Source organism: Oryctolagus cuniculus, chromosome 10 (genome assembly GCF_051225735.1).
Source record: "Oryctolagus cuniculus isolate XC-2025 breed Fujian yellow rabbit chromosome 10, ASM5122573v1, whole genome shotgun sequence".
In the NCBI taxonomy this organism is placed as follows: domain Eukaryota; kingdom Metazoa; phylum Chordata; class Mammalia; order Lagomorpha; family Leporidae; genus Oryctolagus; species Oryctolagus cuniculus.
The window spans coordinates 71,237,335-71,258,738 of NC_142876.1; the positions used below are offsets into that span (position 1 = coordinate 71,237,335).

The 21,404-nt window shown below is 43.6% G+C and overlaps 1 long non-coding RNA gene across 2 annotated transcripts in view; it reads left to right on the forward strand.

The window, feature by feature from the left end:
• LOC103349284 (uncharacterized) overlaps positions 1-21,404 on the forward strand; it is a 75,567-nt gene that overhangs the window by 4,917 nt on the left and 49,246 nt on the right. Inside the window, exons 2-5 of one of the 2 annotated variants that reach the window (XR_011379460.2) lie at positions 1,124-1,199; positions 1,562-1,663; positions 3,980-4,055; positions 18,583-18,651. This is a non-coding gene — a long non-coding RNA (uncharacterized LOC103349284). The remainder of the gene's footprint in view (positions 1-1,123; positions 1,200-1,561; positions 1,664-3,979; positions 4,056-18,582; positions 18,652-21,404) is intronic. The other variant, XR_016214184.1, reaches the window with a different exon arrangement.

Sequence of the window (21,404 nt, forward strand, 5' to 3'; positions counted from 1 at the left end):
GTTAAGAAATTATACTTTGGAGTATTTAGTGTCTCCTTTCATTGTAAATGTCTTTGTTTTCTGTGAAGATGATTTCTTCTCTTTCATTTTGTTACTTCCCTTGACTAGTAACAGGGAGTTAGTTATTTCCTCTGGACACATGCAGCTGATGCGAAAATGTATGTTTATTTATTTATTTTTGAAATTTGAACACAATTCTTCCAGGTACTTTTTTCACTTTTGAATGTTTTTTAGTTTTAAAATTTAACAATTTTAAATATTTTGCCACTTCCTATGTACATATGTACATACACATATTTTTTCTTAAACAGTGATATCTCAGAAAAGGAGGGATTCGTGACAATGATATAATATGGGGAAAGAGCAATATATTTAACATACATGGTAGACTACAGTGAAGCATTATTTATAATGAAATAACAAATAATATGACATCTGCACAGTTTTTATAGATGCTATATATTAACTTCCACAAAAAATTTGCTCATGCTTAGCATAATGATCACCCCATATTCAGTGAAGTAGAATCGGCATGTCAAAGAGATCCCTGTACTCCTGTGTTTTATAGCAGCCCAGTTTACAATAGCAAAGATAGGAAAACAACCAAGATCCATCTACTGATGACTGGATAAAGAAAATCTGTGTGTGTGTGTGTGTGTGTGTGCATGCAGGATTTAATATTACTAAGCACCCATAAAAAATGAAAGCTTATTTGCACCAAAGTCATTGAAACTGACAATATATGTTTAGTTGTATGCCTCATCATGATGTGCCATGATTTGGTAAGTAGGATTCTGTAATGAAGGAAGGATGCAGGCTTTGGTGTGAGAATTCCTGGATGTGAATCTCAGCTCTGCACTTTCTCACCCTATACTTGGGGAAGTTACTCAGTCACTCTGTGTTTCATGATAGGGGATAAAAATAATTTTGCCTTCACTGGATTGTTTAGAAGATGGAATGACAATATGCATGTAGTCCTCCACATAGCTTTTAGCAGATGTTAAACACTAGCATTAAATAGTAGTGGTTGATTGATGGTGCTATTAGGAAGAGATTTTAAACTCTTGAAATAATGTTTGAATGGTTTGCATAGGTTGTAACTGTCCCTGTGTCCATATCACAGGTACACAGAGAAGTTTTTCAGAAGAGGAAGCAGGAAAAAGCAAATATGATGAATTACATTAATAAATATCAAAAAGGTCAGTGAATTTCTTTGCTAAGCATTTAGGAGAAAATGGGTAAAGGTACTGTAGAGTTAATTTGAAATCTAGTGCTATGATGCCTTAAATGATTTGTAACTATTGGACCTAAGTGTGGAGACTGGTGTGGGGCACAGGATGTGCCTGCTGAAGAGAATGTAATAAATATCAGCCTTATTTTGAGTTTTAACCTTTTATTTTTAAAATGGAATCTTGGTGATCAACATATTCCAGTCACAGGCTTCTCTGATAACCCGATTTCCTTGAAGGATCAGAAATCCGTTGCATGGGGCATGGTGGCAGGAGATAAAGCGCAGTAGATGAAGGAGGGGTTAAATGTGGTTCTGTTTGATTCTGTGCAGGGTGATGGACCAAGAGCTCCTGAGTGAGCTGGAAAACCTCCACAAGGAGTGGACTCAGCGTGGAGAGAGTACAGCTGCTGCCAGTGGCCACGCTGAGTGCCGGTCAGGAGCCTTCCATCTGTATCAGTCTCTGATTATTAGGATAATAGATGTATTTGACACATTGTGAATGCTTAGCCATTGTGTGCATGTCATACAGTTTGGTGTATTAGGATACAGACATAGGGAGCAGATGCTAATTCTGCCCTCAGGAAGAAGGTAGCTTGGAGCAGGACACATTGCCTTTCTAAGCATCAGGGACAGTGTTTACTACAGAGTGGAAACTGTATGTGCCTCGTGGTATTACCAACAACAAAAGGGAGAATGCTGCCTCCTGCTGTTCTTAGTCCTCTTTACTGTGTTTCTGCACACCAGGCCTGTAGGGAGGGGTGATAATTTCCATATAACACAGTATTATGAGAGAGACATTGAGGGAATAATGTAGAAGCACATTGAGGAATACCCAACACAGTCCAGGGTGGCCTACTAAAGGGTCCTAACCTTGCATGTGTAAGAATGAACCAGATGGGCTGGCACCATGGCATTGTAACGTTAAGCCTGTGCCTGCAATGGCAGCATCCCATACAGGTGCCAGCTTGTGTCCCAGCTGCTCCACTTCCAATCCAATTCCCTGCTGATGGCCTGGGAAAGCAGTGGATGATGGCTCTAGTGCTTCGGCCCTTGTACCCACGTGGGAGGCCTGGAAGAAGCTCCTGGTTGATGGCTTTCGATTGGCCCAGCTCCCACTGTTGCAGCCTTTTGGGGAGTGAACCAGCAGATGGAAGACCTCTCTCTATATCTCTGCCTCTCTCAGTGTGACTGTGACTCTCAAATAAATAAATCTTACAAAAGAATGAACCAGAAAGGTAAACAAGCCATTATGAGGAACAAATAAAAAAGGGAGTGACCCAAGGATGAAAGATGTGAATCGTCAGATATCTGTGAGAAGAACCATGGATATTTGGCACCCAGGAGTCCAGGATGAGGCAAGGACCAGTGAGATGCGACTGGGGGCCCTGGTGATTTGTTTGTCAGTTGCAAAGCTTGCAATTTATCCACCAGGCAGTGGGGAGATACCATGTGTTATATTCAGAATAGTGAGCAGGTAGTTTGTATTTTTGAAAAGATGGTGGTGGTGCTTGTGTGATGAGTGACTTGACAAAAGCAGAGATATTTAATAGCAGAGCGTTAGAGGTGTCTAGTTGAGCAGTGATGGACACCTGAGAGTGGTAATGGGACAGGGAAGAGAAAAGGGGTTGAAGAAATATATATGAAGCCACATGAACAGGGTTCAGTAGTGGAAGAGGATGTGGGGAATGAAAGAAGTCTGGCTCTATAGCACCAGCCTCTAGTTAGAGGATATATTATAATGTACATTGTATAATTCAGTGACGCATTATGTATAATGATACGCCTAATGATATGACATCTACGCACTTTCTGTATTTGCTATATATTCCAGAAATGCTTTCTCCTTATAGGTCTGGCTTATTTCACTTAGCATAATGATCTCTCCATATCCAGTGACCTGAAATCACGTAAAGAGAGAACCTGCACTCCTATATTTTATAGCAGCCCAATTCACAGTGGCAAAGATAGAGAATCACCAAGATGTATCAGGTGATGACTGCATAATGAAAATGTGTTTTAGATTATTTCTGTAGGCCCAACTTGGGAAAGGTTGCCAACTTTGGGGAGAGGCCAGGAACACATGGCAGTAATAATAGCTACTGTTAAGAGAGAGACACACTGTGATTATGCTATGCCAGGTACATTTGAAGCACTGTCTATAAATCAACCCCTTTAGTCCACAGACAGTTCTGTAAGGTGTGTTCGTTCCCCTACTGTTTTGTTTCTGCTTACATTTTGGGAAACAGGCAAAGAAAGGCTAAGCCAGTTGCTTCAGGCGATGCAGTCAGTGGCAAAGCCAGGATTTGATCCATATGTATAATTAGCTATAACAAAAAATGAAATCCTGAGATTTTCAACAAAATGAATGCAGCTGGCAATTTGTTTTTAGTTGTATACTTCCAAATGACCTGCTACAATTTAGTAAGTAGGATTGCATAATGAAGTAAGAATGCGAACTTTGGTGTTAGATTTCCTGGGTGTGAATCTCAGCTCTGCACTTTCTCACTATGTGACTTGGGCAAGTTATTTAACCACTCTGTCCTTCATGATAGGGGACTAAAAATAATTTTGACTTCACTGGATTGTTAAGAAGAGGGACTGAGAATCTACTTAAAGCCCTTAATATAGTTTTTAGCAGATGTTAAACATTAACACCAAATGCTAATGGTTTATTTGTGCTGTTATTAGGAAGAGATATTGGACACCTGGAATGAAGGTTTGTGATCTGTCCTTGTGTCATTATCACAGGTATGGACAGAAGTTCTTCGGAAGAGGGAGCAGGGAAAAGCACTTATAATGGATTCCATTATGAAATATCACTAAGGTCAGTATATCGCTTTGTTAAGGATTTAGAGAAAATGGATTATGTGTGCTAGAGTTCACTTGAAAAGCTAGTTCTTTGGTGCCTTAAGTGATTTGGAACTATTGGACCTACCTATGGGGATTGGTGTTTGGTGTAAAATGTGCTTCCTTCAGTGAATTTAGTAAATATCAGCCTTATTTTGAGGTTTAAACTTTGATTTTTAAAATGGAGTGTTGTTGATCAAAGTATTGCTTCAGTCACATTCTTCTCTGATAAACCTGATTTCCTTGAGAGATCAGAATTCCATCGCATGACATTAAGGCAGGAGCTAAACCCCAGCAGATGAAGGAGGGATTAGAAGTGGTTTTGTTTGGTTCTATGATGTGTGCTGGATCACTGGCTCATAAGTGAGCTGTGAAACCTCCACCACAATGGCCTCATATTGAGAGGATGCAGCTGCTGCCTGTGGCCAAGGCTGAGCATGACGGGCACTGAGTCTTTGTGCACATATCAGTCTTTGATGATTAGAGTGAAATAACTGAAGTATTTGATGCATGGTGAGTGTTTGGTCATTATGTGATTCCGTGTCATATAGTTCGGTGGTTAAGGGTACAGACACAGCGATTAGATCTCAGTTCTGTCACTCAGGAAGAAGGTAGCTTTGAGCAGGCCACATTGCCTCTGTAATCATTAGGAGCCACGTCTGCTACAGTGAGGTAATTGTGTGTGCCTCATGGTATTCCTGACACCAAAAGGGAGCATGTTGGCTCCTACTGTTCTTAGTCCCCTCTGTATGTTCCTGCACACCAGGCCTGTGTGGGGCATGATAATTTCCAAACCCATTGAGTGCTATGAGGGATGTATTGAGGGAATAATGTGGAAGCACATTCAGGGATACCTGACGTAGTCCAGGGTGGCTTCCTAGAGGAGGTCCCGGCTCAGTATGGTCTGACGTGTGAGTAAGAATTAATCAGAGTAGTAAGCAAACCATTTTCAGAAAGAAGGGGAAAATGAGTGATCCAACGCTCAAATATGTGAATCAGCAGATGTGTATGTGTGTATGAGAAAGAGAGAAATAGTGAAAGAGAGAGAGAGGAAGAGAGAGAGAGAGAGCATGAGCAGCAGTGAGTATTTGGCATCCAGTTTGAGGTAAGGACTGGTGACATGTGACTGGGGTCCTGGGCAATCTGTTTGTCAGCTTGAAAGCTTGAACTCAATACACCAGGCAGTGGGGAGATAGCATATATTATACTCAGAATGGTGAGTAGGTAATGTTTGTGTTTTTGAAAACATGATGGTTGTGCTTGGGGCTGGTGCCAAGCCTGTGGTGCCGTCATCCCATATGGGCACTGGTTCTAGTCCCGGCTGCTCCTCTTCCAATCCAGCTCTCTGCTGTGGCCTGGAAAGCAGTAGAAGATGGTCCAAGTGCATGGGCCCCTGCACCCATATGGGAGACCAGGAAGAAGCACCTGGCTCCTGGCTTTGGATTTGTGGGGAGCAATCCGGACTAGACTGAGTTACTCGAATTAAGACTTGTTCTATGCATCTGCTCTCCCACAATATGGCGCTGGGAGAGAAGTAAACAGCTTCCGCACAGCTGCCTCCAGTTCAACCAATTAACTGTAGGACTTGCTCCTGATTGGAGAGCAGCGTACTCGGCGTGTGGGCGGCCGAGTTGGGATTGGCAGAGAAGGACTATAAAGGAGGAGAGAAACGGCATGCACCGGGAACGTCTATGGGAAACATCTAAGGGAACCCGTGCAGCCCCCGAGAGAACCGGCCGGCGGTGTGCCGCTCCCCTGCGGAAGTGGGGAATGTGGCCAGGGGGAACTGCCCTTCCACGGAGGTGGAAGGGATAGTAGCCGACCCGGGAAGAACCGGCAGCAAACCCGGGGAGGGCCGAGCGGACGAAGGAACAGCGCAGGGTCCTGTGTCGTTCCTCCATGAAGAGGGGGAGCGACAGGATTGGCACAGCTCTGGCCATTGTGGCCATTTGGGGAGTGAACCAATGGAAGGAAGACCTTCCTCTGTGTCTCTCTCTCTCTCACTATCTGCAACTCTACCTCTCAAATAAATAAATAAAATCTTAAAAAAATGATGGTTTTGCTTGTGTAAAGGATTAACTTCAGAAAAGCAGATATTGAAGAGCAGATTATAAGAGATGTCCAGAGGAGCAGTGATGGGCACCTGAGAGTGGTAATGGGGTAGGGAAGAGAAAATGGATTGTGGATTGAAAAAATATTTAAGAAGCCAGATGAACAAGATTTAGTAGTGGAATTGGGTGTGGGGAGTGAAAGAAGTCTGGCTGTATAGCAGCCGCCTCTAGCTATAGGATATGCATATGATCCATTAGTTGTTCAGGTATAAATTAATTTTCCTATATTTATATGGATTACAAAGTTATTCTGTTAGTGATTTTCGGTGTTAATAGATTATGTTCTGAAAGCATCGATACAGTTTCTGTTGTCTGAAGTTTGTTGAGACTTTCTTGTGACCTCTAATTTGTTCTATCCCAGAGAAATTTCCATGGGCTGTTGAAAAGATTGTATATTCTGCAACTTTTCTACATTTTTGTTTTCCCTTTTTTGAAAGATTATTTTATTCATTTGGAAGGTGGAGTTAGAGAGGGGGGAGAGACAGAGGCAGTGACAGATCCTCCATCTACTGCTTCACTCCCCAGATGGCTAAAAAGCCTGGGGCTGGGCCAGGCCAAAGCCGGATCCTGGAATTCCATCCCAGTCTCCCACATAGGTGGCAGGGGAAGAAGCAGTTGAGCCATCTGCTGCTGCTTTCCTCAGGAGTAGAACTGAAAGCAGAGCAGCCAGCCCTCGAACCCCTGCTCACATGGGATGTTGGTGGTGGCCCAGGTTGTGGCTTAACCTGCCATGCCACAATGCTGCCCCCTATTCCACAGCTGTTTGAGCATTTTGTATAAGTGTGTCAGATCCCATTGTTCTCGAGTGCATTTTAAAACAGTTTGTTGGTTTTCTGTTTGGATTAGCTGTCTACTTCTGAAAGTAGGATATTAATATATCCTACTATCATTGTATTAGAAGCTATCTCTTTATGTGTGTTAATGTTGCTAAAATATTGGGGTGCTTCAATACAGGTCCATGTACATACTTTCAATTGATATTTCTCCTTGCTGGATTAGGCCCTTTTTCATTATGTGGTGACTTCCCTTGCTCTTTTTATGCTTTTGACTAATTTACTTCTTTAGTTATTTTCATATTATTTGAAAGACTGAGAAAGAGAGATAGTTCCCACCGACTGGTTCACAACTCAAATGCCCAAAACAGCCAGAGCTGGGCCATCCCAAAGCAGGGAGCAAGGAACACAATCTGAGTACCCCGCATAGGGTGACAGCAACCCATGTGACCAAGCCATCACGTGCTGCCTCCCACCATGTGCACCAGCAGGATCCTAAAATTACAAGTGGAGATGGGACTAAACCTGAGGCCCTCTGGTATGGGATAAGAGCATCACATCCAGCAGCATGAAAACACAATGACATTCCTGTGTAGCTGTATTTACTGAGCACTTAGTATGTGCTGGGCACTGTCCTACTTACGGTCTAGACAGTGTTTCCCTTATGCCTCACAACAAACCTGTCTGTTTAGATGCTGTCATTATACCCATCACCAGACAGAGAAGTTGAGGTTAAGGGAGGTTAAGTTCACACACCTGGAAAGAGGTTGAGCTGGGCTTTGAACTCAGGCTGTCTGTAGAGCTTCCAGGTCACACTGAGGCACAAATGATGTGTGTGGGACAGCACAGGACACACAGGGCTGCAGGAGCAGCAGGAGGAAGCAGTGAGCAACTCTGCCTGGTGGAGAGTGGCATGGTAAACATCAGTCAGTGGGACTCTGTGAAGGAGGAGGCTGCTGAGCTGGGACTGAAGCACATCCCCAGTGACTCAGGGCTTGCTGAGGGTCAGGAACTGAGCAGCAGTGAAGCTGAAATACAGCTGATGACCAGGGTCTCCAACTTCAGTCCACATGCAGAATGCAACAAATGGGTTATATCCAAATGTTGAGAGCAGGGGGGAGGACATACAAACTTACAACAAAAACTCTCTGGCAGACCATGTGTGTGAAAACAAACAAGAATACCCAGTGGCAAAGTATGCGTAGTAAAAGTGTGGTTGTTGAAGATTTTCCTAAGTAATGCTCAAAACCCAGAACCTGTAAGGAAAATGATTTGCCTGTGTGACAAGTTGAAGGGCAAAATATTTCTGCATGATGACACACATAAACAGACTCAAAAGACAGGCATGAGAGAAATTTGAAGTTGTGTACTTCAAATTCTGCATGTCTTCCTTAGTCACTGGAGCCCTTTGTTATGGAATGTGCTGAACTGCATTTCCCAGGCCCCCTTGTGGTTATTTGTCACTCTTCCAACCTAATCAAGTGAAAGCTTCTGTTAAAACACATTGCTATTTTATAGGTAAGAGAACTCAAGGATATTAGGTGATGCTTCCATGCCACCTCCTTGTAATCACTGGGAGAGCTCACTTGGGCAGCCTGTGTTCAGGTACTGTTTTAAAACCAACATTTCCCATTTACTATGTACGTAGCACTTTAGAAATACTACCTCATTCAAACCTGATACCAACTTATCAGATCGATTGCAATAGGTGAGATTACAATATTTCTATTTTACAACAGGGAAACTGAGTCATGAAAGGGCTTAGTGGCTTACATGAGATCACACAGCTGGTAGTCAGTAGCGAGAATTCAAACCCAGACAAGCCTCATTCCCTGCTATTTTCACACAGCCACTGCCCATGTTGAAACTGTACTTTATGTTGTTTACTAAGGAGTCTTTCTTACCTTGACTCTGATCCCACTAGGTTTTTTTACCTTCAACTTGTACCTGCATAGTTTTCTCTCTTGGGAAGCATAATGAGTGGCATTATGAAATCTGGGAAACCAGGTACGTGGTAGTAAGGAGCCAGGGCTTGGGACCATTGAGTGCCTCTGTGGCATTCCCCCGGCCACCTTGTATCCTAGAGCAGAGCACCCTGGCCTCAGAGGATTTCCAGGGCCTTGAGACAGGAGAGTCTGATTCCTCCACTCCCCATTCATCAAATATTTTTTGAGCACCAATGCTGTGCCAGGGTACATCCTGGGTACTGGGAATAGAGTACATAGTGAGGCAGACATGGTCCCCTGCTGCCTGGGGTCAGAATCCAGATGGAGTCAAAGTGACAGAATAGGTACAGGTAGACAAGTAAACCCAGCAGTGACTGAGAGTAACCCTTGTTGTGTTTAACACAATAGCCGACTGGGTGAGTGAAGGCACGATTCCCTACTAGAGCCTGGGTGTGCTAGAATGCAGATTTGGGTGGCATTTCGGAGCCAGTTATAGGAAGAGGCAGAGGAGAAACACTGTGTCTACCGAGAAGAAAGGCTCTAGGATTTGAACAGTCCTTAACACGACAGGAAGAGGAAGGTTCTAAGAAATATGGTCAAATCCTTCTTACTAAGATAAGCATGGTTGTCAGTGCCATTAATGTGTGTGAATCCACATATCATTGGCTCTGCCAAGTCTGCACTTGAGAGAGGCAGTTTTGTTATTTTTTTTTTGTTATTTTTTTTTTGACAGAGTGGACAGTGAGAGAGAGACAGAGAGAAAGGTCTTCCTTTGCCGTTGGTTCACCCTCCACCTCCAATGGCCGCCACGGCCGGTGTGCTGCGGCCAGCGCACCGCCTGATCCGATGGCAGGATCCAGGTGCTTCTCCTGGTCTCCCATGCAGGTGCAGGACCCAAGTACTTGGGCCATCCTCCACTGCACTCCCTGGCCACAGCAGAGAGCTGGCCTGGAAGAGGGGCAACCGGGACAGAATCTGGTGCCCCGACTGGGACTAGAACCCGGTGTGCGGGAGCCACAAGGTGGAAGATTAGCTTAGTGAGCCACGGCGCCGGCCCTAGAGAGGCAGTTTGAACAATGGAGTGAACCCAGTGTTTATAGTTAGATGTTCCTGGCTCTGCTAATAGCAGGTTCTCAGTTAGTTAAATTCTTTGGGCCTCCCATTACACCCTGCTTCATGGAAGAAAATGTCTGCCTCACTGGGATGACTAAGAATATAATGAAACAATGGAAATCAAAGGCTTAGCCTCAGGCAGGGTGCATTCTTTTTTTTTTTTTAAGATTATTTATTTGAAAGACGGAGACAGAAGGAGCGAAAGAGAGATATCTTCCATCCTCTGGATAACTCCCCAGATGGCTACGACTTCCTGGGCTTGGCCAGGCTAAAACAAGGAGTTGGGTACTTCTTCTGGGGCTCTCACATAGGCTCAGGGTCCCAAGGGCTTGGGCCACCTTCTGCTGCTTTCCCTGGCACTTTAGAGGAAGCTGGATTGAAAATGGAGCAATCAGTACTCAAGCCAGTGCCTATATGGGATGCTGGCATTGCAGGCAGAGGGTTTACCTGCTGTACCACAGTGCTGGCCCCAACTGGGTATAGTCTTTTTTTTTAAAGATTTATTTATTTATTTGAGTGTCAGAGTTACACAGAGAGAGGAGAGGCAGAGAAAGAGGGAGAGAGATCTTCCATCCATTGGTTCACTTCCCAGTTGGCCACAAAGGCTGGAGCTGAGTTGATTCGAAGCCAGGAGCCAGGAGCCTCTTCCGGGTCTCCCATGCGGGTGCAGGGGCCCAAGGACTTGGGCCATCTTCTACTGCTTTTCCAGGCCATACCAGAGAGCTGAACAGGAAATGGAGCAGCCGGGTCTTGAACCGGCTCCCATATGTGATGCCAGCGCTTCAGGCCAGGGCATTAACCCTCTGCACCACAATGCCGGCCCCAAAAGGTATATTCTTAATACAATACAGATAGATGGCATTGAACTGCCTGACTCAAGAATCTCATCACATGTGACATCCATTTTGGCCCCAATTACCAGCTTTAATCCTTACTCTAGCAAGGGGAGTCACCCCTATGTAATACCATTTTTAAAAAATACATTTATTTTTATTTGAAAGACAAGGAGAGGAAGGGTGAGGAGAAGAGATGTGGAGATACCTTCCATCCACTGGTTCGCTCACAAAATGAACCTAACTGCTGGGGCTCGTCAAAACCAAAGGCAGAAGCCTCAAGCTCCATCTGGATATGTCAAGTGGCTTGTAGGATCCCAGGTATTTATGATATCTGCTGCGTTCCTAGGCACCTTAGCAGAGCTGGATCAGAAGCAGCAGCCAGGACTCAAACCATTGCTCCAGAATGGGATGCCAGCACTGCATGTGGCAATTTAGAGCTCTGAGTCACAGCACTGGCCCCCGCTCCCTCTGATCATGCTGTTTTTCTGTTGACTGCTCTGCCCATTCACTGTCTGTGAGATGCTCCCCTGCACACTTCATACCTCACCCTTGTACACAGAATCTACATCCTCCCTCCAACTGATTCTACTCTAAGGCAGTAGAGAGGAAGAAGGACCACATTCCAGGAAGGACATCTCACTTCACATGTCACCAGGCATGGCCCCTCTCACCCTGTGCTGCAGCCCTTACACCCTACTTTCAGTCCTGGAGCCAATCTGCTGCTGCTCCTTACTGTGCTTTTCCATATAACTCACCTGACGTGCTGTGCCTCAAACTGTGATCACCTCCTCCAAGATTTCCTAGTCTCTGCTCCCTTCACTGAAACCTGTTTTCTTTGCTGTTTTCACACCTTCCTTATTGCCTATGTACTTGTCAGTTTACTACTTTTCTTTCAAGTGGTACAAGATTCTCCTACTTAGCATCATCCCTGTGACTGTCACGTGATACTACAATGACCAATGTTTACTGAGCACCATTTGCCAGATGCTGTTCTGTGCACTTGCATTGTTTTGGTTCTCATAAATTCTTTAAGTATCAGAGGTTCCAAAGTCTGCTCAAAATCACAAGTTAATGACTCACAGAATTAGTATGTGAACTCAGGTAGTTTGGCTCTAGAATCTTGCTCTTAATATCAACATCTAAATTGTTTGATGAATGAATGAATGTTATTTTATGTACATAATGAATGTATCCGTTGCCACGGGAGTTAATACATAGGCTGTATAGTAGGCATGACTGTTGTTTGTGAGCCTGGTTGGTATGCCTCCAGTTTCCAGCATTAAAGTATAGAACTTTGATGCCTGCTCTGAGGCCACACTACCCCAAGAGAGCTGTTCCTCTGTTCTCTATCTCAGGGGGATTCTCAAACCACAGGAATACTATCTGCAGATTGCTCTAGGTTATTGTGCCAAGGCATGAGCTCTCGTGTTTGTGTGAGGATTACAATACACGTTCAAGCACTCTGTTCCATCTCTAAGACCCACCTTAATTCGCACCATTCAGTCATTACCTTCTGGCCCACTCCAGGCCTTGTGCTGAGTGCTGTGGAACAAAATTGAATAATGCCCCCCCCCCAATTCCCATTCTAGGGAATCATTGCCTAGTTTGATGCATTCAGGGGTTATTTGAATGGTTGTATTGGACTAAGTTTCCACAATTGGACATTCATTTGTTTTCCTGAAATAAGTGAATGGCACTAATGCAAAAACTCCAAGCTATTGTGGACCATAGTTGGCGAGGCATAGAAGTTGGGAGAAAAGTTCAGGAAGAAGGAACAGTGTTTATGTAGGAAATTCAGTGGGAAATATGATATGGAAATTCATTTATCTAGAAATGGCATGGTGAAAAGGACAAGTATTGGAGGACTTAGCATTGGCTGACACACACTAGTCCCAAGAATCTTTATGAAAGTTAATGGTCTAGAGAAGGATGGATCTGGTTAGGAGCAGAACCAGACCTGAAGGGGCCTTGAACTGCACAGCATTAGTTTACACGTTCATCTCAGAAGCTTCTGGACCATGTTTGAAACAATTGACATGATCAAACTGGCCTTTTAAAATAGCTCTGCCTAGCAGTCCTGCACATGAGGGGTTGGGACAAGGGAGTTGGAAAGAGTACAGAAGTCCATTAAATCTATTCAGGCACTAGTGAGATTTGATTGAGAAGCAGATCTAGACCCTGAGGAGGTATGATTAAGTGAGTAGGGGTGGAGATACCTGCACAATTGTGATAGAGTCTTTTGCAGTGAAGAATCCTGAAAAGGTTGACTTCTCCGTTGCGTGAAATGAAGGAGAGTGAATGACGAGTTCTGTTGCTTAGTGGGGGTTTTCTGGAGCAGCAATGAGTGTGAAAGAAGGTGCAGAATCAGCCTGATTTTGGCTGGTGCGTAGACTACAATGAGTGATCCAGTGAGTTTTTGGTGGATTTGGAGTTCCATACGAGCCCCAGTGGCATGTAAGGGATGTTATTGGTTCAAGAATGTTGATTGCACAAATGAAGGGAATTGGGAGTACCATGGGATTAGAATCTACTAAGCAAACTCCCCACAGCACTCAGGCAAAAATAAAATTATGAGGGAAAAACATTGGTTTATTAAAAGAAACAAAAATGCAGTAAATACAACAATGCTTCAAAATATAAAAATTTGAAAAGCAGAATTATAAAAAGTTAAACTTCTATAGTGAGCATTTTAGGTGACACAGTTGCATTTCCTTGAACGTAATATATGTGCTTTGATGTGGCCTCAGGGGTTCCTGAAGTATCCACTTTGGCTGGGCAACAAGAGGCATTTTCTCTTTGGGAAAACTTCAGTCATGAGTATTCCTTGTTCCCTAATGCCTTCTGGAGCACCGCTTAACCTTGTGGAGAAACTCAGCCAATGTAGCTGTAGAGTTTCTGCAACGTTGAGATATTTCTCTGAAAATCCTAGTGAGGTGCTTGGGACCCAGGCCTTCTGCACTTTGGCACTGACATCCTTCTGCCATTTCTGGGCAGTGGCGTGTCAGTGCACCCTCCAGGTAGCAGCACTCTCTGCTGTCACCCCCCAGTCGCATCCCCATGGCACACCATCGCCTTCCTGGCTCTCTGTCTTCAGGCTCTTGGCCGTGTGCCCAGCTTCTCAGGACTCCCTAGTACTGGAGCTGCTTGACTCATGGACAGGAAAGACTCCACCTCATGTGGCAAACCTAGACGGTAAAGAACTGGTGAGCGGATTTCACCTTGAATAATAATCTTCTGAAAAAAAACAAAAACAAAAAACGTTGAATGAGTCAGATGCAAATTTAAAGCAGACGCCACAATCAAAATCCTCCTGTCAAAAGTGCATTCGTTTCTATTGAAGTACTTGAAAATAAACAATTTATCTGTTTGTATCTGCACTGTGAGTATTCCTGGGACAGTAAGGACAAATGTGGGTTTGGTGTCTGCTGGCTGAGGATATATATGCCCTGTTAGCATGATGGTTTCTCTCTCTCTCTTTTTTTTTTTTTTAGACAGGCAGAGTGGACAGTGAGAGAGAGAGACAGAGAAAGGTCTTTTTTTGTGTTGGTTCACCCTCCAATGGCTGCTGCGGCCGGTGCGTTGTGACCGGCGCACCATGCTGATCCGAAGGCAGGAGCCAGGTGCTTCTCCTGGTCTCCCATGGGGTACAGGGCCCAAGCACTTGGGCCACCCTCCACTGCACTCCTGGGCCATAGCAGAGAGCTGGCCTGGAAGAGGGGCAAGTGGGACAGAATCTGGCGCCCCGACTGGGACTAGAACCCAGTGTGCCGGCGCCACAGGCGGAGGATTAGCCTATTGAGCCACAGTACCGGCCTGCAGAACCATCTTTATTACTAGCCACTGGGAGCCTTTCCTGGGTCCCTTAGCCCTAGCATTACTCAACCCAGCTGCTGCAATCTTCACAGCTCCCTACACTAGGAACAAAATGCACTCTCATTCTACTGAGAAGACATGCTGTTAGCTGGGGAACAGCTAGCAAGACTGTGCCCTGCCAGCTGATCTCTCCCTCCACCATGGTCAGTGGAAGAGTAGCTCTTACTCCACATGGGGCAGAATTCGGACAAGACTTAGCCTCAAATGTAATGAGAGATTGGAATCTCTGTAGACTCTTTTTTTCTGGTTATAGCTCCACATTCTTATAATGGCCAGGGCATCAGTAGAGGCATTTGCCAGATGAGGTGACCTCAAAGCTTTATGGATATGAACATTAATTTAATAGATGCAAAACTTTATAGTTTTTCTTAATAGCTATATTTTTCATAAATATTTTCAAAACTTCTCATATGCATAAATTAAATCATTTATGCCCCCAAAAATCTATAATTATATTTTTCCAGGAACTTTTTAAAAAAAATTTATTTCTTTATTCAAACGTCAGAGTTACACAGAGAGAGGAGAGGCAGAGAGAGAGAGAGAGAGAGAGAGGGTCTTCCATCCAATGGTTCACTCCTCAGATGGCCGCAATGGCTGGAGCTGCGCCGATCCGAAGCCAGGAGCCAGGAGCTTCCTCTGGGTCTCCCACACAGGTGCAGGGGCCCAAGGACTTGGGTCATCTTCCACTGCATTCCCAGGCCACAGCAAAGGGCTGGATCGGAAGAGGAGCAGCCGGGACTAGAACCGGTACCCATATGGGATGCCGGAGCTTCAAGCCAGGGCGTTAACTCAGTGAGCCACAGCGCCGGGCCATCCACTAACATTCTAAGTAACTGAATTTACCATCTCACAACTCTCCTTCCCTATGAAGTCTGAACTTTAGAGAGGCAGTTTGATTAGGAATGAACCTAATCTTCATTGTCAGAATGACAATGTGCTTTCTTGTGCTTTCACTAGTAGCCACTTGATCTCTTTAGGCCTTACTTAACTCACCTATAAATGGGAGGAAAATGTCTATCTTAACAAGATGACAGAGAATCTAACAAAGACATGTAAATCAAGCCTCTAAATCTGGCCTGGCATGTCCTTAATACAAGGCAGATAGCACGACTGCTCGGTTCTGAAAATCCTAATCACCTGTGTCATCCCTCATTGCCTCAAGTCCTGGAGTGTACTGCTGCTCTAGCTAGGAGACTCTCTCAAGATAACCCTGTGCTTTCTGTGCTTACTGTCTATTACTCTGTCCTTTGGTCCTTCATTATGCTGCCATAGAGGTGATGTAGCCTTAAGAAGACAGGCTGGGGCAGGCGCTGTGGCATAGTGGGTAAAGCCACGACTGCAGTGCTGACATCCCATATGGATGCCGGTTCAAGTCCAGGCTGCTCTACTTCCAATCCAGCTCTCTGATATGGCCTGGGAAAGCAGTAGAAGATGGCCCAAGTCCTTGGGCCCCTGCACCCGCATGGGAGACCCGGAAGAGGCTCCTGGCTCCTGGCTTCGAATCAACTCAGCTCCAGCCTTTGTGGCCAACTGGGAAGTGAACCAATGGATGGAAGATCTCTCTCCCTCTTTCTCTGCCTCTCCTCTCTCTGTGTAACTCTGACACTCAAATAAATAAATAAATCTTTAAAAAAAAAAAAGAAGATAGACTACCCTGGACTTCCCTTACCACAGCCAAGAATCAAACTATTAAAATACAGCCTAACACACAAGTAGCCAACATGCCTGCTAGAAAAATTTGTACCAATTTTTAAAGCAAGTCAACAAAATTAAGTATTCAACAAACTTACATTCACAATTAGTAGCATCAACTAAATGTAGAAATGCAGTGTAGTAATGAAATAGGAAATTCAAACTCACATCTAAGGAATAAACATCAGATAGAAACCAAAATGTCTTACATGAAATTAATGTGAAGTAATTGAAAATTGTTGTTATTCTCATGTTATTGTTCTATTCTTTTGCTGTTAAAGGTTAAAGGGAGTACAAGAACATAATGACAGAAATGAAGAATTTAAAAAGAAAAAAATAGATGGAATTCTGGAGGTTAATAACACATGAATTTAAAAAATCCGCTGAATACGATCAAGCATTGAACACATAAGGACTGGTGAATCTAAAGTACTTCAGTAAGGATTACCCAGGCTGACACAGAAAAAGGCAACCAAAATAAAATAAGCCTCATTCCCCAGTAGAGAAAGCAGTTCTTTAACACAAATGGTATTCAGAACTCAGAAGTAGATGAATGGAGAAATATGAATATATTCAAAGAATTAATGAGAGAATGTCAGTTTCAGAAAATAATAAACCTAAAGAGCAAAAAAAAACATTCCTGAAGAAGGATGGACACAAAGAACCCCACATCAAGGCATATCATAATCAAATTATGAGTCAAACCACTCATGTGAATATGCACAGGTAAAAAAAAATGATAGTATGCACAGAAGACAAATAGAGTATTTACAGAAAATTTTTCCAAGATACACAAAACTTGGAGGCAATAGAACTTCATTAAAGTATCAAAAGAAAGAAGTATGCCTAGCTGAATTTTGTAATCAATGAAAATCTTCACCAAAACTGAAGGAAAATATGCTTTTTCAGGTAAACATAATCTGAAATAATTGTGCACTGATATACACCTGTCCCATAAAAATGTTCTAGGAATTTCAATGTCAGTGTTCTAGTATTCATATTAGAAGGAAAAATAGGTAAAATGATTTTCAATTTTTTTAACAGGATACACCAACTTTCTTCCTTTCAACATTTCCATTGCTTTTTCATATGTAGTCAGGCACAGGCAGAGCAATTCTATATTGCTTGCTTTAAGTTTTCCAGTGTGGATGTATTTTTCATATAAAATGTTTTATTTCTAAATAACTCTTCAACTGACATAGCAGGAACTTGAATAGAGAAAATCCTGTCCCCATCATTTGTGTCTTAAAGTGTATACTTTGTCTGTAGACCTTGTACAGTTTGTCCATGCTTGTGCCAATAGTAGATAATTTCAACTAACCATGATTATTGTAATTAGCAATGATACCTATGAACATAATACCTACTTATGAAAATCTTGGTTATTCTTACATTTGTTTAAAAATTTCCATCAGCTTTTCAACATCATAAAAAAGATGTTTGTATTTGGATTGAGTTTGTATTGAATCTGTCGGTTTGAGGAGAGGGGATAAAAATATTATCTGTTCTTGTGATACTGTCGTCTGGGTAGGAACTGGATGTGCTCATTCCATTTAGACTCTGCTACTTTTCACATTGTGGGACATAAGATGCTGATAGGGAGGCTTATCCTTGTGAGCTTAGATCAGAACACAGTGGGTGGCCCCTCCTTTCATGGAGACAAAAAAAAAAAAAAGAAAAAAAGAAAAAGGAATGAAAACAGCTTTGACTCTCCACTTGTAACAGTGGCCTGGTGTCATAACACTTGGCAGAGGTCATGCTTACTTAAAATCCTTTGAATCCAGGACGGCCCAACAGGATTTTCTCTGCTGCAAAGCAGATTATACATATTCTGTTCCAGGTTCTTTACCTTCTCTGTCACTAGTCCCGCTGTCAGCTCTGTGACTTGCTTTCACTGAGAAGCCTCTTGTAGGCCTGGGGGTTCCTGAAGGCTGATTCATCAGCAGGAGAGGAAGTGCAGAGTCTGTTTGGAAAAAGCACATCATCATTGATACCTCTGGTTCTAAAACAGGTTAACAGTTGAGGATGAAGGTAAAATAGATATAGTGGTATAATAACCAGGATCTTGTCATTGGGAAAAGGATCCCGTAATTATCTGAGCTGACACTATAGGCTGTTCATCAGCTGGCCATCCTCTCACACATTCTCTTTACTCACCAGGCTAGGCTGCTGGGAAGCCACTGTCCTCTCTTCTGAACTGTGCCAGAACTGCCAAGGCTCTTAGAGAAGGTAAGATCACAAAGTAAGATCTGTGAATCCCCAGGTCTGGGCTGGGGTGGGTGTCCATGGAGAACAGAGTCCAGAGGACTAATAAGAGGGGCTGGGAGGAGGAGTCGGGGCCCAGACAGAGGAGAAGCAGGAAAGGGGAGCCAGACGAACAGGGCGGTGGGTGGGTGACTTGGAGGGAACAGAGGCCAGGGTGCACTTGGAGGTCTTGGAGGTAGGAATGTCCTTGTGGGAAGAGATGCTGGTCAGAGCAGGGAGACGGGCAGGGCAGGCAGCTGAAGACTTCTTGTGCTGGAGGACAGGCTTAGGTTTGCCAGAGGGAGGAGCCAGGTGAGGCAGGCAGGTTGGAAAACAGGAATCTGAAGGAGCAGGACTATGAGGCTGGGGGTGACGCGGGAGAATCGGAGGTAGCTTTTTTGTCATTTTCTGCGAAAATGCTTCTAGTTACTCATCTGGCCAAAGAGCGTCAAAATGAGTAACTGGACACATGCCTAAGACTACACCCACTTTTATCTCCTACACCACCCCCCCAGGTTATTGCATCACAGAATGCCCCTTATGACGTGTGCATGCCCCTCCCCTTTTGAGGCACCTCCCACTAGGGACATAACCCCATGGTGTAGGTGAAGAGTTGTTATGACAAATAGCAAAGATAAGAGATGGGGCTGTAATATCATCCTCTGCCCGTGGGATTGGATGTCATTTTGTAGAACAGACAGTTATACAGGCTAGGATAGTGTTAGGTGGTTGGGGTGTAGAAGATAGTTTCGCAACAGCTATTGGGAAATGGAAAAAAAGTCTGTGCCCTGGTCTGTTGAACTCATCTTCTCCAAAGCCCTTTCATGTCTTTGTCTTTGTATTCGTGAATATGGGTGAATCAGTGATGAGATGTTATATCCATGTTAGCAATGAGGAGGACATCAAAGAGGAGAGAGGTAACTGTCACATGCAGGCTGTGTGTTACAATGCTATGTGACTGAGCTTGGGCCAAAATAGAGGACATAAAGGAAGGGAGGGCAAAGTAGCCCAGAGCACTGAAACACAGCTCCGCCCCTCCTGTGCTCCTGGGCCGGAGTTGCAGGGCTACTTCAGAGCCAAGCTTCACTCTGTGTGGCTCAATGCTGTGGCCCCTTGATTTGTTGCCTGACTGAGCTGGAGCCAGCATCACAGCACCCACGCTAAGAATGGCTGCCCACTCCTGATTGCTCATTGTCTGTATTTGGATTGTGATGCTCGCTTGATCTCGCCTATACAGAACATCTGCCTAAGAGGAATAGCTTTGGTTAGACAGTATCTTGAGGCATCCTTCAGTTTTCCCTGGGAGCATTAGGAAGGATTATTCCATTTCTCACATTTTCTAACACAGTCTGAGGCCAATATAATACTTTCCCCTTATAGAAGGCTTTTCTTTTAACCCTCGGAAGAAGATTCATCATTATTTTAATTATCATTATTATTTTATTTATACCTAGCAGGATACACAGTTTGTTGATAGCCTGTATCAATTTTTTAAAAAAATTATGTTTATATTTCATTTTGTTTGGAGAGAGAGAGATAAAGAGAGAGAGAGAAACCACATCTGCACACTCAAGTCTACTACTTTACTTCCTCAATGTCTGCATTTACCAGGTCAGGGTCAAGCTGAAGCCTGGACTTTAGAACTCAGTCTAAATCTCCTACTTGGGTGAACGTGACTGAGTAATTTTGGCCATCATCTGCTGCCCTCAGTGGGTACATTAACAGCTATCTGGAATCAGGAGCAGAGTCAGATCTGGAACCCAGACTCTCTAACATGGAATGTCAGCATTCAAAATGTGCCTTAACCCTGTGTCCTGTATCAGTTCTCATTAGCACATCATGCTGCATCATCTTTAGACAAAAATTATTCTTTTTCTATGTTAATTATTAAATTTTGGATATTATTTTCTGTTACACCTATTCAGTTTTGTCTCCAAAGGCATAGACTGATTATATCTCATGGTCCCTATTTTTGTTACATATGCATCATTTTCATTGATTCCTTCAAATTCTTTTCTTGAAAGGTTTATTTTTTGAAAGTTAGATAGGGAGGGAGGAAGAGAGAGAGACAGAGACAGAGAGAGAGAGAGAGAGAAAGCATATCTTCCATCCACTGGTCCAGTCCTCAAATGGATGCAAGGACTAGGGCTCTGCCAATCCAAAGCCGTGAGGCCAGGACTCCATCTGGATCTCCAGAGGTGGGTGACAGGTGGCCAGCACTTGGGCATCTTCTGCTGCTTTCCCATGCATTCTAGCAGGGAGCTGCATATGACATTTTGCAGCTGTGACTCGAACTGGTGCTCATGTGGGTGCCAGCATACCAGGCAGCAGTTTTAACCAGTGTTCCATAATGCCGAGCCTTATTTCAAATTAGATGGCCAGTTATATTTCAACTTAATTTTGTATTCTGTCTTCCTTGTCCCTTGATGTGGTTTCACAGTATCTGACATACTTTCCTAGGATCGTTGTATATTTTTCTTTCACTCCTTTTAGAGCACTACCACTCAAATATCATTTCCTGGTGTTTTCATGTCACACATTTCATAAGCTTTTCAATCTTCATTTTGAGCTCTTTTATCATTTCATTAGGAACTTCGAATCTTATGGCCAATGAAAATCTTTAATCTTTAATGAGAAGATATATATGACATGTGTACATCCCTTGTGAGTAGGAGCCATATCTCATTTTTGACATCTATAGAGCATACATTCTGGAAAGCTAACAAGAGACATCCTTT